We start from the raw sequence: 7,642 nt of genomic DNA on the forward strand, positions 1-7,642 counted from the left end.
TATTTAATGGAAAATAATCTCAAACTGAAATTGGCCAACGTGGTGTCAACATAAAACACAGCGTGTTCTAGCCGGAGAGCGGAGTTCACTTTGCGGCGAAATTAAATACTTTCACTCAGGAAACGCTTGTTCGTTTGAATCCAAAATCCGATCTTATTCCTATACTTGACGAGTTGTTTTGGGGCCGCATGATGCTCAAAATAGTTAACCAGAGGCAAGGATATGAAGAGCAGAAAATCCAAGATATCCCCCCCCCCCTCCCCAGCAAATCATACCCTGGAGATATGCACTATAAAAAAACAAAATCACATTATTGAAATAAAAGGCTGCTCAATTTTCTCTTACGTCGCCTATAAAAAACATGTCTTTCTTTCTCATTTTGGATTAAAGCACACAGCAACTGGCCCATGTGTGTAGCCTATGTACAAACCTGCAAAGAATGCACTGGAGGACACAACGTTCAGCCACGCATCCTCAGAAAACACGCAGTGCAAAAAGGCTTGGGGACGTAGTGAGTTCTCGCAGGGCTAGTTGGTAAACTACTGTAGCTGGTGAGCTAACGGCTAACACGCTAGCCGGCCGGGACGTGCTACTGTGAGTCAGACACAAACAGCTTGCAGAGATTCTTCCTGTTTTCTCTGCACTGTGCCATTTCTTACCCATTGGTAATTTGTTCCCCGGATTTTATGGTGTTTTTTCTATTACATGGTTCCTGATCCCCTCCCCTTGACTCTACTCGCCTTTTTTGGTGAAAATAAATCCCTGGTACCTGCCATCAGGTACTCTTTTTAGTATCCCCTCCATCGAGGTTCCACGCGAGCTGAGGCAACACCTAAAGATGACGTGAGGATGTGGCACCGCGGCTGAGCCGAGTAGAGCTGGTACTAGCAGTGGTTAAGCACCATTAGATCATTTAATCCGATAGAGTTGTTGCAGAGAGGGGAATAAGGTCTCTAACTAGCTTACATGCCCTGCAAACCGGAAATGATCTAGACATTCCCCTACCGCTAGTCGACACATTCCACTTCTGTGTTTGCTCCGGTGCCGTCGGACAGTTCTTCTTTTCAGCCGGTTGTCCATTACCTTCCTCTTTCTTTGTGTTGGAATTTCAAACTCCGGTGGATTCATGAGGATTACGGTTAACCGCTGTACAGATCTCTGCAGGGTAAATCCAGACCGCTAGCAAGACAATAGCCGCTATCCGACCAGGTAGCTACAGGAACGTAATTATAGGAACAGTCCACTTCTAAACAGTTCTACTCTCCTTCAAAATCGGTTTTGCCATTGGCCAAGTGGAAAATGGCAGGGGTAAGGGAGTTACGCAAGCAAGGCAAAGGTCTTCATAGCGTTAAAATCAGAAAACTGAAAAAAAGAAAGAAAAAAGTATTAACTAAATTCTAAATCTTGTGTGTAAACGTGTATACGTGTGTGTGTGACGGCCGACCAGGTTGTGTTTGATTCCAAAAAGACGGTTAACCACAGGTTCCAGTTGATCTTATGGTCATGTGTTGGGATATTTAACCAAACGATCCGTCAGCGGCAAAATAAAAGCTTCTTATTTACGAGAGCGGCCTGAGAGACCACCAGCTAACAGCAGGGGTCTCCCAGCATGACTGGCCTAAAACATTCCCAGAAGTGAATTTAGTGATGAATAAGATGGCAAATTTTTTTTAAAATTGTCCCATTGTTGGTCTGTCTGTACCGAAGACTCGACTCACGTTGACCCAGGTTCCTATGTGGAAAAGGGAACAGCGAAAAGACCCTGCCCTGAAGTAGGAGCTGAAAGAGTTACAGGAACTGTGGTCAGAGGAACTTAAAAATCCCCAAAATTGGGCCAGTCTTAACAAAGACTAAAAAAAGGCTTCCAGGAACGTTGTGTTCTTGGAACTGCACAAATCCCTCCGGTCGGAAAGCGGCTTATCTGTCTAATCTGAGTTTTCTGTTGTTTTCTGTTGTTTGGAACGTGCACATGTTCCACCAAAACATGTTCCTTCCGGAGGCTATTTTTTGCAGCAGCAGCACCATGGCTCCATGCATCGTTTAGCTCCTCCCCGATTGTGATTGGTTCAAAGAAATGCCAATAAACCAGAGCATGTTTTTCTCCCATCCCAGAACGGCCTGTGAACTAGTCAAACCCTCCTCCGTGGCAATGTGAAAGAAGGTCTGGCAAAGCAAGACTAGTTCTGTTGAGACTGTTATTGGTCGCTATTGCAAATGTATGTGTCAAATTTCACCAAAGTTGCAAAAAGATTCACACAATTCCCCCCCACCAGCACGGGTGAATGCACTGATCCCCGTGATGCCGTTGCAATGGATTGATTTGAAATGGTGAGGGAACAGGCCTCACTGCTGTTTTGTCAACTTCTCCGATTGATGGAACTGATCCAAGTGGGAACTGTCTACAAGTTTAAGGACTCCAGTGCTCAGAAATCATGTGACTTGGCTTTAATGGATTACCAGCATAAAGCACAGACGTGTTCACCAATCCAGCTGCTTCACGATGTTTAATGCCAAACAAAGGAAGAATTGTTATTTTGGCTTTAACAATGACGTCTACAGAGAACTGCGAACCCACTACAAGAGCTGTGTGGTTTCCAAACAGATGCTCATGGGTGTAATACACTGCACTACTGTTTATGTAACAATGGGGCACTACAAATTTGAGGTAGTTTTGCTTTACTTGAGTCTTTTCCATTAATGCCACTTTCAACTTCTACCCGCTTCATCTCAGAGAGAAATGTTGTACTTTTTGCTCCACTACATTCATCTGACAGCCTTAGAAACTTTTACAAATTGTGGTTATTACTCACAAAACACGTGTGGGGAAAAGCGGTCAAAGGTTACATTGTTCTGAACACAGCCATACTGGGAAATACACAGAGAGTTGCGTGGAGCTGATGTTACCATGTAGTAAAATAGAAACAGGCTGTCATGCATTTTGCACCACTGATTCATGCTTGTTACACAGAAACTACCAGAAGCATTTCCAGGTAATATCTACACCTGACTACACTATCACTCTGCATATAGCTACATTATTGTAGTCTGCATTATCACACTTTTCATGTCATTTTACCAATTGGAACATAAATTTGACCCCAAACCATTAATTTGCCAAAGTAAAATCTCACCTTAATGTTGTCATGACATAAATTGTGCTATATATTAGAACAATGATGTCATAGAAAAACAAAAATGCCATTAAAACTGTATGATTATGCTCCCTATTTTAAGTTTTCCCTAAGATTATTTTCCATTTCTTCTTTGCTGACCCCTAGCATGTTTTGAGTTACTTTTTTGTTTCATTTTAGTTTTTCCACTGTTTTGCTTCTATGTATATTTTCTGTGTAGTTCTGTATGGGGGTGAAACAATAAGTAATGTATGACTGTTTATTCATAATTGAAATGCTTACCGAGTTAAAACAAAATATTTAAATTTTTTTACTCTAAGCAGAAAAAAAAAACATACAAAATACTCTCAAAAAACAGACACATACCATGAAATACTCTTTCAAATTAAGAGTCTGTCGTGGCACTGGGGCCTGATAGAGTTTGAATGAGTGAAAAGCTGAATGGAGCCAGACAGGGGGAGGCATGTGTGGCGTTCATGGTCACGTGGTGGATCGCGTTTCCTTTGTCTCTGAACCCCACAGCCTGCTTTTGTCTGAACGTGGGGATCCGATTTCCCCTCGTCTTTGATGTCTCCTCCTCCCACGCTTCCACGCCTCCTCTCTTTAGTCCTTATTCTTCCCTCCTCCCCCAAGCCAATACGAACACTCGCCCTCCCACGCGGACGCGGACTCGGCACACACACACACACACACACACACACACACACACACCCACACACACACACACACACACACACACACACACACACAACACACACACACACACACACACACACACACACACACACACACACACACACACACACACACACACACACACACACACACACACACACACACACACACACACACACACACACACACACACACACACCACACACACACACACACACACACACACACACACACACACACACACACACACACACACACACCTTGGAAGAAACCCGACACAAGGCTGCATCTGGAGGTGAATGCACGGCCATGAGCCTGAATACCTCATTGAATGACTGCATGGGGAAAGAATTCAGGCCCAGAAAGCATTAACTGTAACTTTGTCTCCAAACAAAACACAAAGTACTGAACGTAGGAGCCATTTTGCAGATTTGCTCTATTTCATTTATAATCATGCATAGACATCCTGCGTTTTCCGTTGCACTTTACAATGATTATGAATGGGAGTGTGTTGCGTTTAGGTTTGTTATTTTGTTCACCGTTGCCATCATTGTGACAGGATGGGGTGATGATGTAATGATGTGATGTCTAGGTAAGGTGAATCGGATTCAGGACAGGTTAACGAGCGTTTAAAGCACATAAAGCACATAAACACATAATCCGCACAATGACTTGTTATAGAATACTTTTATTAATTCATCAATGCGGTTTGCTATCTAATAAGCAGCTGAACTATGACACTAAGAACAACAGAATGTGTGTTGATTTACTGACTGCTCCGGACAACCTATGTCATCTAACTGGAGCAGAAGGGACATCTGTGTTGGAAAAACAAAGCAAGGAAAAGCACAAGAGATCTGTTGAATGTCTCCATGAAGGGGCCCACGTTGCATTTGGACCATGACTTATTGTTTTGCACGCTCTTTCATACTGAAGTTAATGTTATTTTTGTTCTCAGTGAAGAATGAAAAAAAAAAAAATCTATAATCTTAAATTCCTAACCAGTCCCTATCTTATTTTGGCTGTGCTGAACTGAAGGACATTCTCTCTTTGCTCCCGGAAACTTGCACACGGATTTCCACAAGAAGTTCAGAGCAAAATATTTACCGATTCTAAAACGTAGGCAGTGTACATTATGTACAGGAACTAATCGTCTACATACATTTAGTTGCTGTCAACAAACAGTTCCTTTCATTAGTGGTGACGCCCTCAATTACCGCTGCGCTCACACAGCCCTACGCAGCATGGGTAAAAACATCAGGGTCATTGTGCGAGTTCATGGAAATAACCTTGAGTAAATAAAATAATCAAGGGTCGCCCTGTTTTGCACTTTGTACCACCCACCGTGTTGGCCTTGCTCTTGACTTAGCTTGATGGAGTCCTAATACTTGAATATGAACGAATCCAATATTAGTATCAATATAGCTTTTGTCGTTTCAACCATTGTGGTCATTTTCAAAAACAGCCCTCTGCAGAATCCAAAATACACTTAGAAAATAAGCTTTAATTTGATTGGATAAATGTCCCTGTCATTATATATCAAGTTGTCCAAACTTAAGGGACTTTGAGGTCATGGCTCATCTCTGCTAGGTTCCTTCAGTCATCAATGTGATGGCTGTTATTGTTATGTCATATCAGAAATGGTTTTCCTTAGTTTCAAAGTTAATAAATAACTGTCTTTTTTCTCATGTCTGATGATTATTTAGATCTATGGATGGTGATGTTGGTCTGACTGATATATCAACAACTACATCATAGATCTCTGTGACATTTTGTACAGACAGTCATGGTTCCCAGAGGATGAATCTCAGGGACATGGATGACTTTTCTTCTGAGATTTCTGTTCTTTATTTTGGCGTTGATTCACCCTGAAGGTGAGATTCCGTTAAAGAATTATTAAGTTACAATTATTTGCTTGTGTGAAATCACCTTGTTCATTGTCAAAGTAATAAATTGCTTCGCTATTATTTCAATTTTCCACTCTCCCATTTCATCAAAATGTGTAAACTGTTGGATGGATTGCCGTGGATTTTGATAGAGACATTCATGTTTTCCTCAGGATGAATTGTAATAACTTTAGCAATCCCTTCACTGCTCCTCTAGCGCCAACACAGCTCAAAATTCCAATGGTTAATGGCCAAGTTTCTGTAAAACTCATGACATTTCAACCAACCTAAGTTCTCTCACGCTACAGCGCTCCTCCGCCCTCTTCACTGGTTACCAGCTGCTGCCTGCATCTGCTTCAAGACACTAGTACTTGCATACAGGGCCACGAACGGATCAGCCCCAGCTCACATTCAAGACATAGTCAAAACCTCTACCCCAACCCGCCCACTCCGTTCTGCATCAGCCAACCTGCTTTCTGCCCCCTCACAACAAGGGACAACTAATCACTCAATGAAGTCCCGACTGCTTGCTGTTCGGGCTCCTAGCTCCCCATTGACATCAGGACGGCCGGAAGCTTACACATCCATCCATCCATCCATCTGATGTGTAATGTAATGTCCTTACCATCATGCTGACACCTTTGCTAAGCATGCTTCCTAAGTTGAGGAACAATGTGAGCTTCAATGCTGCATTCATGTGTTGTCAGAGTAATCGGAACAATGACTCCCCAACTGGGAAAATTTACGTGAGGGAAGTGAGTTGGAAAAAACAATTCAGAAAGTCGTCGAAAATTGGGATGCAGGACTTCCAGAGTTGAAGTCATGTTACAAAAAAACAGGGTCAACGACCTTATGTTGGGTTGATGGGCCAAACCTAAAAAGGCCAAACCACCACCAAAAAACAATTATTATTTTCTTTACATAAATAAAAAGACATTTGCACCTTTAATTGATTCACAAAAATTCACCAGAATGCAGAAAATAAAGTGTTTGGCGTTCAAAATTTCAATTTTGCCCAAAACTGGAGATCTAAACCCCCCACAACGTTGAAACCAAAGTTACGCCTTTGAAGTCACGTATTGCATATAAATTATTTTGCTCACATGTAATTTTTACTATGCGGAACTACTAGGTTGTAACTGTTAGTTGCTGTCTATGTGGAATGACCTAGATTAGTTAGAAAAGTGTTTTATTAGCATTAACCCTAATAACATATCCGGGATTTTAAGGGATGTACTGGTGCAGCCGGTAGTCAAGGACAAAATCATTCAATTTCAAACTGGAAATTAATATTGGAGACAGTTTTGAACAAGTTGTTTAAAACACTCCAAGCAATAAAATATAGTACATCTTCTTTTCGTCTTCCATGTTTCCACATTACGACTTGAAGCCTAGGCTTAAAGCTCACCAACACACCGAAGTCCCAACTCGGGAAATGGGCAGAAGCACGTGAATTCCCCAAATATATCTGTTAAATGATGCTGAATCCTGTGTATTATAGAGATACAGGCCAGTCAAACCCAAGATAGAAATTGTTTTCCAAAATGAACTTAAATAACTGAAATGTACAGCTTGATATTTAGAGAACGGTACTTGTGAACATTCTGCTAAGCCTTCAACATGTATTAACATGTGGACAGATGAAGTCTATACCGGACTGAAATGCTATAGGCCTGAGCACTAAACAAGTCATAAAGTTGCCGTCACGCTGCCATTTTGTAAAGCATAATATTTACATTCAGTATGTGACCTAAATTTCCATATGGCCCGTGGATGGGATAATCCATCTTACTCATTGCTGGGCTTCTCCATCTAATTTATGCCACAAAACACCATGTGCTACGTAAAGCATCCCTTTGATTGCATTGTTGTGGGGGGCTTGGGCTGTCAGAGATGGCGGGGGGGCCCCCCCACCCTGCCGGGGTCCAGCCAGTCAGACTGCCAGGTCAG

The 7,642-nt window shown here is 42.1% G+C and overlaps 1 long non-coding RNA gene across 1 annotated transcript in view; it reads right to left on the reverse strand.

Annotated features, from left to right (window-relative positions):
- Nucleotides 1-1,701: 1,701 nt before the first annotated feature.
- LOC116690570 (uncharacterized) overlaps nucleotides 1,702-7,642 on the reverse strand; it is a 9,313-nt gene continuing 3,372 nt past the window's right edge. Inside the window, exon 3 of the long non-coding RNA XR_004332291.1 lies at nucleotides 1,702-1,921. This is a non-coding gene — a long non-coding RNA (uncharacterized LOC116690570). The remainder of the gene's footprint in view (nucleotides 1,922-7,642) is intronic.

Source organism: Etheostoma spectabile, chromosome 6 (assembly GCF_008692095.1).
Source record: "Etheostoma spectabile isolate EspeVRDwgs_2016 chromosome 6, UIUC_Espe_1.0, whole genome shotgun sequence".
NCBI lineage: Eukaryota > Metazoa > Chordata > Actinopteri > Perciformes > Percidae > Etheostoma > Etheostoma spectabile.